This window comes from Berghia stephanieae, chromosome 6 (assembly GCF_034508935.2).
Source record: "Berghia stephanieae isolate SIO BIC M18660-M18661 chromosome 6, UCSD_Bste_1.3, whole genome shotgun sequence".
Classification (NCBI taxonomy): domain Eukaryota; kingdom Metazoa; phylum Mollusca; class Gastropoda; order Nudibranchia; family Aeolidiidae; genus Berghia; species Berghia stephanieae.
This window is the reverse complement of record NC_088365.1, coordinates 6,881,869-6,890,286: the sequence shown is the minus strand read 5'-3', so window position 1 is coordinate 6,890,286 and position 8,418 is coordinate 6,881,869.

Here is an 8,418-nt window from a genome sequence, read left to right as displayed (position 1 = left end):
CTTTGTGCACTCTTATAAGGTGTCGCGCCAAATGTGTGGGCTGTTTTTCACAAAGGTGACAATTGAACCTAAACACAGATCAGAAAAATAAGGGAGCTATGTTTTTACAGAGAAAAACTACATATGGCAACAGTGAATTAGCCTTCAAAAAATTATTGCACTAGAACACTTCATTGTATTTTCTACCGATACATCTTTCACAAACACACACACACACACACACACACACACACACACACACACACACACACACACACACACACACACACACACACGATAAAATCTAATATCCAGAATCACAGAATTTCTAATACAAGAACAGTAAATACCTTTTCATGACTACAAAAGAAACTTTGGATGCGTATACTGGAATACTACTTTAGATTAATAACACTTTTTCTATGAAATGCCTCGAATGAAATTTCTACGAGTGTGAAGAGACAAATGCCAGAGTGTGAAGAGAGAAATGCCAGTAAATCACCCCTTTTTATCAGATGCGCGACGCGGCGAATGGACCAAGACGATATTGCGTAGGCTGAAGAGGACAATACTAACCAATCAAATATCGACAAGTGAGAGGTATTGAGAGATTAAACAGCGCAGTATGTGTGTGTGTGTGTGTGTGTGTGTGTGTGTGTGTGTGTGTGTTTAGCCCCGATGACACCAATCATTAGCGTTAGTGCGAGTACCAGAAGAGGCCGCTGCCAACTGCTTTTTTTTCTGTCCCTTAATAGGCTTTTGCGAAGCGGAATTCGTCAACTGCGTGTTAAGTGTTGCTGTTGGCTGTAGACGCGTTGTAAAGCGCTTTGAGCACGATTGCCTCGATCGGCGCATAGCTGAGTCCTGGATAAAAATGTTCTTTACTCACATTCTCTCACCGTACTCAGATGTAGAACTAGTTAGTAATGTTTTCTCCGACCTGTCGTGTCCCGCTCTGCGTGTTAAGTGTTGCTGTTGGCTGCAAACGCGTTGCAAAACGATTTGAGCACGATTGCTCCCTCGGCGCATAGTTGAGTCCTGGATAAAAAGGATCTTTACTCACATTCTCTCACCGTAGTCAGGTGTAAGACTAATACCTGTCGGTTAGTAGTTTTTTCTACGTCCTGTCGTGTCCCGCTCTGCATGTTAAGTGTTGCGGTCTGCTGCAGACGCGTTGTAAAGCGCTTTGAGCACGTTACTGGATAAGTTGGCTAGAATAATAATAATAATAATAATAATAATAATAATAATAATAATAATAATAATAATAATAATAATAATAATAATAATAATAATAATAGTAGTAGTAGTAGTAGTTCAAGGGAATTAATCCTTGGTATTTGTACACCCTATGTTATCTTCTTGAGTTGCATCCCTTGAAAACGAGTACATGGCCGTGACTTTACTAGTGTTTTCTCCGTCCTGTCGTGTCCCGCTCTCCGTGTTAACTGTTGCTGTTGGCTGTAGACGCGTTGTAAAGCGCTTTGAGCACGGTTGCCTCTCTCGGCGCATAGTTGAGTCTTTGATAAAAAAGGTTCTTTACTCACATTCTCTCACCGTACTCAGATGTAGAACTAGTAAGTAATGATTTCTCCGACCTGTCGTGTCCCGCTCTGCGTGTTAAGGGTTGCTGTTGGCTGCAGACGCGTTGTAAAACGATTTGAGCACGATTGCCTCCCTCTTCGCATAGTTGAGTCAGGGATAAAAAGGTTCTTTACTCACATTCTCTCACCGTAATCAGGTGTAAGACTGATACCTGTCCGTTAGTAGTGATTTTTCCGTCCTCTCTTGTCCCACTCTGCGTGTTACCTGTTGCTGTTGGCTGCAGACGCGTTGTAAAACGATTTGAGCACGATTGCCTCGCTCGGCGCATCGTAGAGTCCTGGATAAAAAGGTTCTTTACTCACATTCTCTCACTGTACTCAGATGTAGAACTAGTTAGGAATTGTTTTCTCCGTCCTCTCGTGTCCCGCTCTGCGTGTTAACTGTTGCTGTTGGCTGCAGACGCGTTGTAAAACGATTTGAGCACGATTGCCTCGCTCGGCCCATAGTTGAGTCCTCGATAAAAAGGATCTTTACTCACATTCTCGCACCGTACTCAGATGTAGAACTAGTTAGTAGTGATTTCTCCGTCCTCTCGTGTCCGCTCTGCGTGTTAAGTGTTGCTGTTGGCTGTAGACGCGTTGTAAAGCGCTTTGAGCACGATTGCCTCACTCGGCCCATAGTTGAGTCCTCGATAAAAAGGATCTTTACTCACATTCTCGCACCGTACTCAGATGTAGAACTGGTTAGTAATGTTTACTCCGTCCTGTCGTGTCCCGCTCTGCGTGTTAACTGTTGCTGTTGGCTGCAGACGCGTTGTAAAACGATTTGAGCACGATTGCCTCGCTCGGCCCATAGTTCAGTCCTGGATAAAAAGGTTCTTTACTCACATTCTCTCACCGTACTCAGATGTAGAACTAGTTAGTAATGTTTTCTCCGACCTGTCGTGCCCCGCTCTGCGTGTTAAGTGTTGCTGTTGGCTGCAGACGCGTTGTAAAACGATTTGAGCACGATTGCCTCGCTCGGCGCATAGTTGAGTCCTCGATAAAAAGGTTCTTTACTCACATTCTCTCACCGTAATCAGGTGTAACACTAATACCTGTCCGTTAGTGGTGATTTCTCCGTCCTCTCGTGTCCCGCTCTGCGTGTTAAGTGTTGCTGTTGGCTGTAGACGCGTTGTAAAGCGCTTTGAGCACGATTGCCTCACTCTGCGCATAGTAGAGTCCTCGATAAAAAGGATATTTACTCACATTCTCTCACCGTACTCAGATGTAGAACTGGTTAGTAATGTTTACTCCGTCCTGTCGTGTCCCGCGTCTACAGCCAACAGCAACACTTAACGCGCAGAGCGGGACACGACAGGACGGAAAAAACACTACTAACGGCCAGGTATTCGTTTTACATCTGATGACGGGGAGAGAATGCGAGTAAAGAGACTTTTTATCGAGTACTCAATTATGCGCCGAGCCAGGCAATCGTGCTCAAAGCGCTTTACAAGCGTCTACAGCCAACAGCAACACTTAACGTGCAGAGCGGGACACGACAGGACGGAGAAAACACTACTAACGGCCAGGTATTCGTTTTACATCTGATTACAGGGAGAGAATGCGAGTAAAGAACTTTTTATCGAGTACTCAATTATGCGCCGAGCCAGGCAATCGTGCTCAAAGCGCTTTACAACGCGTCTACAGCCAACAGCAACACTTAACGTGCAGAGCGGGACACGACAGGACGGAGAAAACACTACTAACGGCCAGGTATTCGTTTTACATCTGATGACGGGGAGAGAATGTGAGTAAAGAACCTTTTTATCGGGTACTCAACTATGCGCCGAGCCAGGCAATCGTGCTCAAAGCGCTTTACAACGCGTCTACAGCCAACAGCAACACTCTAACGTGCAGAGCGGGACACGACAGAATAGAGAAAACATTACTAACTAGTTTTACATCTGATTACGGTGAGAGAATGCGAGTAAAGAAGCTTTTTATCGGGTACTCAACTATGCGCCGAGCCAGGCAATCGTGCTCAAAGCGCTTTACAACGCGTCTACAGCCAACAGCAACACTTAACGTGCAGAGCGGGACATGACAGAACGGAGAAAACACTACTAACGGCCAGGTATTCGTTTTTCATCTGATGACGGGGAGAGAATGTGAGTAAAGAACCTTTCTATCGAGTACTCAACTATGCGCCGAGCCAGGCAATCGTGCTCAAAGCGCTTTACAACGCGTCTACAGCTAACAGCAACACTTAACGTGCAGAGCGGGACGCGACAGAACGGAGAAAACACTACTAACTAGTTTTACATCTGGTTACGGTGAGAGAATGTGAGTAAAGAGGCTTTTTATCGAGGACTCAACTATGCGCCGACCGGGACAATATCCAGTAAACGTGCTCAAAGCGCTTTACAACGGGTTCCCAGCCAACAGCAACACTTAACACGCGGAACGAGACATGACAGGACGGAAAAAAAAACCCCACGTGTACCGGCCATGTACTCGTTTTCAAGGGATGCAACTCAAGAAGATAACATAGGGTGTACAAATTCCAAGGATTAATTCCCTTGACCTACTACTATTATTATTATTATTATTATTGTTGTTGTTATTATTATTATTATTATTATTATTATTATTATTATTATTATTATTATTATTATTATTATTATTATTATTATTATTATTATTATCATTATTATTATTACTATTATTATTATTATTATTATTATTATCATTATTATTATTATTATTATTATTATTATTATTATTATTATTATTATTATTATTGTTATTGTTATTGTTATTATTATTATTTTTTATTATTATTATTATTATTATTATTATTATTATTATTATTATTATTATTATTATTATTATCATTATTCTTATCATTATCATTATCATTATCATTATTATTATTATTATTATTATTATTATTATTATATTATTATTATTATTATTATTATTATTATTATTATTATCATTGTTATTATTGTTATTATTATCTTTATTTTACGAATCGGGTCTGGCAAATTTAAAATATACTTTCCGATAGAGAAAACGCTGTTGACGGCCAGGTACTCATTCTCCACCCGAGTAGGGTGAGAGAATGTGAGTAAAATGCCTTTGAAAAATGTGCACTCTGCGCTACTTTTGACTTTGCGCGCGCAGTTTTATTGACTTTCAATCGCCTTTTAGAATCATTGCATGCATCTAGAAATACAAACGGGCTTAGGGCACCGATAGGTAGTTTGATTTTTGAAAACTTTCCTTCTTGGCCGCCTGCGAAGCCGATTTCACCAACTGCATTTTAAAAAACATTTGACTTTGCACGCGCAGTTTTATGGACCCTCAATCGCCTATTTGACGCACTCAACGATGGGTTCCCGACGGATTGGGTCTGGCGACTTTGTCCTATCACTATATTTTTAAAATTATCCTCTCCATAGCGGAAATGCGTCCTACAAATGTATACTGTTATCCCTCTACGACACGGCCACCATTCAAACCACGTTCACGACCAATACTGCCGGAAATCAAATCCGGCATGCCACGATTACAAAAACTGTTTAGCACTAAAGTGTCCGAGCTCTGTCCGAGGGAATCGTTGTTTAAAACAATTCTTTCGTTGCCTAGCGTAAATGCGCGCGACCACATACGTTAAAGAATTGATCTCACCACTCCTATTTGGCGCCATCAACGATGAGTTCACTCGTTGTATAAAATCCAATTTTGTCCGAGGATTTTTTAAAAATTATCCTCTCCATAGCGGAAATGCGTCCTACGAGTAGATACTGCTATCCCCAACGACGTCGCCACCCTTCGTTCAGACAAAACTACGTTCACGATCTATAAAGCCGGAAATCAAATTCGCCATGCCAGGAGTATTAAAACTGTTTGGCCCTAAATTGTCCTAACCCTAACCCTAACCCTCTACGACATTGCCACCATTGGAACCGACAAAAGCCACGTTCAAGAAATATACTGCCGGAAGTCAAATCCGCCATGCCACGAGTAAAAAAACTGTTTGCACTAAGGTGTCCGAGCCCTGTCCGAAGGGAATCGCTTTTTGAAACAATTCCTTCTTTACGTAGCGGAAATGCCCACGACCAATGACGTGACATCCCCCCCCCCCTTCCTTTAACAAAATACATGAGCACCGACGGAACGGCTCTGGCGACCTTGTCCGAGCTCATTATATAATTAAAATTATTACTCTCCATAGCGGAAATGCGTCCTACAAATAGATACCGCTATCCGTCTACGACACTGCCACGATTGGAACGGACAATGCCGCGTTCGAGAACTATACTGCCGGAAATCAAATCCGGCATGCCATCCTTCTTTACGAAGCGGAAATGCGCACGACCAATGACGTTAAAGTCGTGGACATCCCCCCACCCCCCTTCCTTCATTTGGCGCCCTCAACGATATCACCCTACGACACTGCCACCAGAAAGAAAGACACCATCTTCCTATTCCTCTTCTTCTTATTATTATTATTATAAATATAACAAAATGAATGAGCACCGACGGACCGGCTCTGGCGACTCTTGTCCGAGCTCATTATATTTAAAATTATTACTCTCCATAGCGAAAATGCGTCCTACAAATAGATACCGCTATCCCTCTACGACACTGCCACCATTGGAACCGATAAAGCCACGTTCAAGAACTATACTGCCGAAAATCAAGTCCGCCATGCCACGAGTAAAAAAACTGTTTTGCACTAAAGTTTCCGAGCCCTGTCCGAAGGGGTTCGCTTTTTGAAACAATTCTTTCTTTACGTAGCGGAAATACGCACGACCAATAACGTTAAAGTCGTGGACATCCCCCACCCCCCTTCCTTCATTTGGCGCCCTCAACGATATCACCCTACGACACTGCCACCAGAAAGATAGACACCATCTTCCTATTCCTCTTCATCTTATTATTATAATAATAAATATAACAAAATGAATGATCACCGACGGAACGGCTCTGGCGACTTTGTCCGAGCTCTTTATTTTAAAAATTATTACTCTCCATAGCGGAAATGCGTCCTACAAATAGATACCGCTATCCGTCTACGACACTGCCACCATTGGAACGGACAATGCCGCGTTCGAGAACTATACTGCCGGAAATCAAATCCGGCATGCCATCCTTCTTTACGAAGCGGAAATGCGCACGACCAATGACGTTAAAGACGCTGACATCCCCCCCCCTCCCCCCGCTTCCCCCTTCCTTTATTTGGCGCCCTCAACGATATCACCCTACGACCCTAAAAAAAACTGTTTTGCACTAAAGTGTCCGAGCCCTGTCCGATGGGGGTCGCTTTTTGAAACAATTCCTTCTTTACGTAGCGGAAATGCGCACGACTAATGACGTTAAAGACGTGGTTATCCCCCCACCTCCCTTCCTTCATATGGCGCCCCCTACGACACTGCCACCAGAAAGAAAGACACCATCTTCCTATTCTTCTTATTTTAATAAATATAATAAAATAAATGAGCTTTCATACAGCGCAATATCCACTAAATGTGCTAAAAACGCTATACAAGGGTTCCCTGGCCAACAACAATACTTAGCACGTAGGACGAGACATGACGCCTGTTAGGCGATATTACAATTTTTCGGACAGAGACAACGCTGTTAACTGTCAGGTATCCATTTTACACCTGAGTACGGTGAGATAATGTGAGTAAACAGTCTATTCCAAGGACTCAATTATGCGCCTTCTCGACTTCAGCCTACTTGTCATTAGGCTGTGGTCATGGAGGGCTGTCTTGGGTCCATTTTCTGTTTATATTTCTGGGCTTTGGAAGCAGTGGCTCTTCGAATATAGGGAGTTGCAATGCCAGCCAGCCGATGGAGGACTGGAACTGCAGTCGGTTTCAAGTTACTCTAATGATCCGGCAGGTGTTTTTTTTTTTGACATGGCAGGATCTTGCCCAGACTGGTGAGACCTATTTGGCTGATGAATAGCAAAGGGCTAGTATGGTTGTCCTGACTGTTTTTGGATCTGCTCCCCATGTAAGTTTTTTTTCTCTTTTCTTAGGAAGTTGCTTTTATTTTCTTTGTGTTCTGAGAAAAGGACACTGTGCGGTTTACGTTAACACCGAGATACATGGGGAATGTGTTGTTCTCCAATATGTTCCCATTCCAGGAGATGTTCAGTTTCCTGTTTTCTTTAGACTTTGCGGCTCTTTAAATGGTGTTGAAATCAGAGGCCTGGGACGCAAGACACAGATCATTGTATAGAAACCCACGGATGTTCTCGAACTGAGGTTGGTCGTTGGAGTATAAACGTTGAAAAGGATAAGTGCAAGTACCGATCCTTGAGGAAGTCCGTTCTTTTGTAATCTGCTTCTCTTCCCATCCATTTCCACAAAAAAGTGACGGTTTGACATAAGGGATTTTATTATTGCAACTATTTTGTGTTACGAGTTATCCTTGCAACCGTTAGAAGCAGTTTCCTGTGATTTACTGTGTCATAGGCAGCTGCCAGGTCCACGAACACAGTTCGTGTTATTTGTTTGTTCTCATAGAGATGACTGATCCTACCTCAATGGTGATAGGTCTGTATTGTGATTTGGTATGGGGTTGCCGACACTTTTTGACATGTCTGGAAGACACAAATGCAAGGTCTGGGTTGTAGCCTGTTCTCCAGCGAACGCTTGAAAAGGATGATTCATGCGTCATAGAAGAGTGTCAGATTATATTGGTCAGCCCATTGCTCAACAGTATGTCAATCTTCGTTGTTCTCATCGTATCCCCATTTGGTCTGTGGCTGTTAAAGTCACCTATTACAATCATTGGTTTCTCACTAGTGGTGGATGTAACTGGCCACTTGAATGGCCTTGGTGGAGGTTTGTTGACAGATATAACATTGAAGTGTCTGCTTTCAATTCTGAGA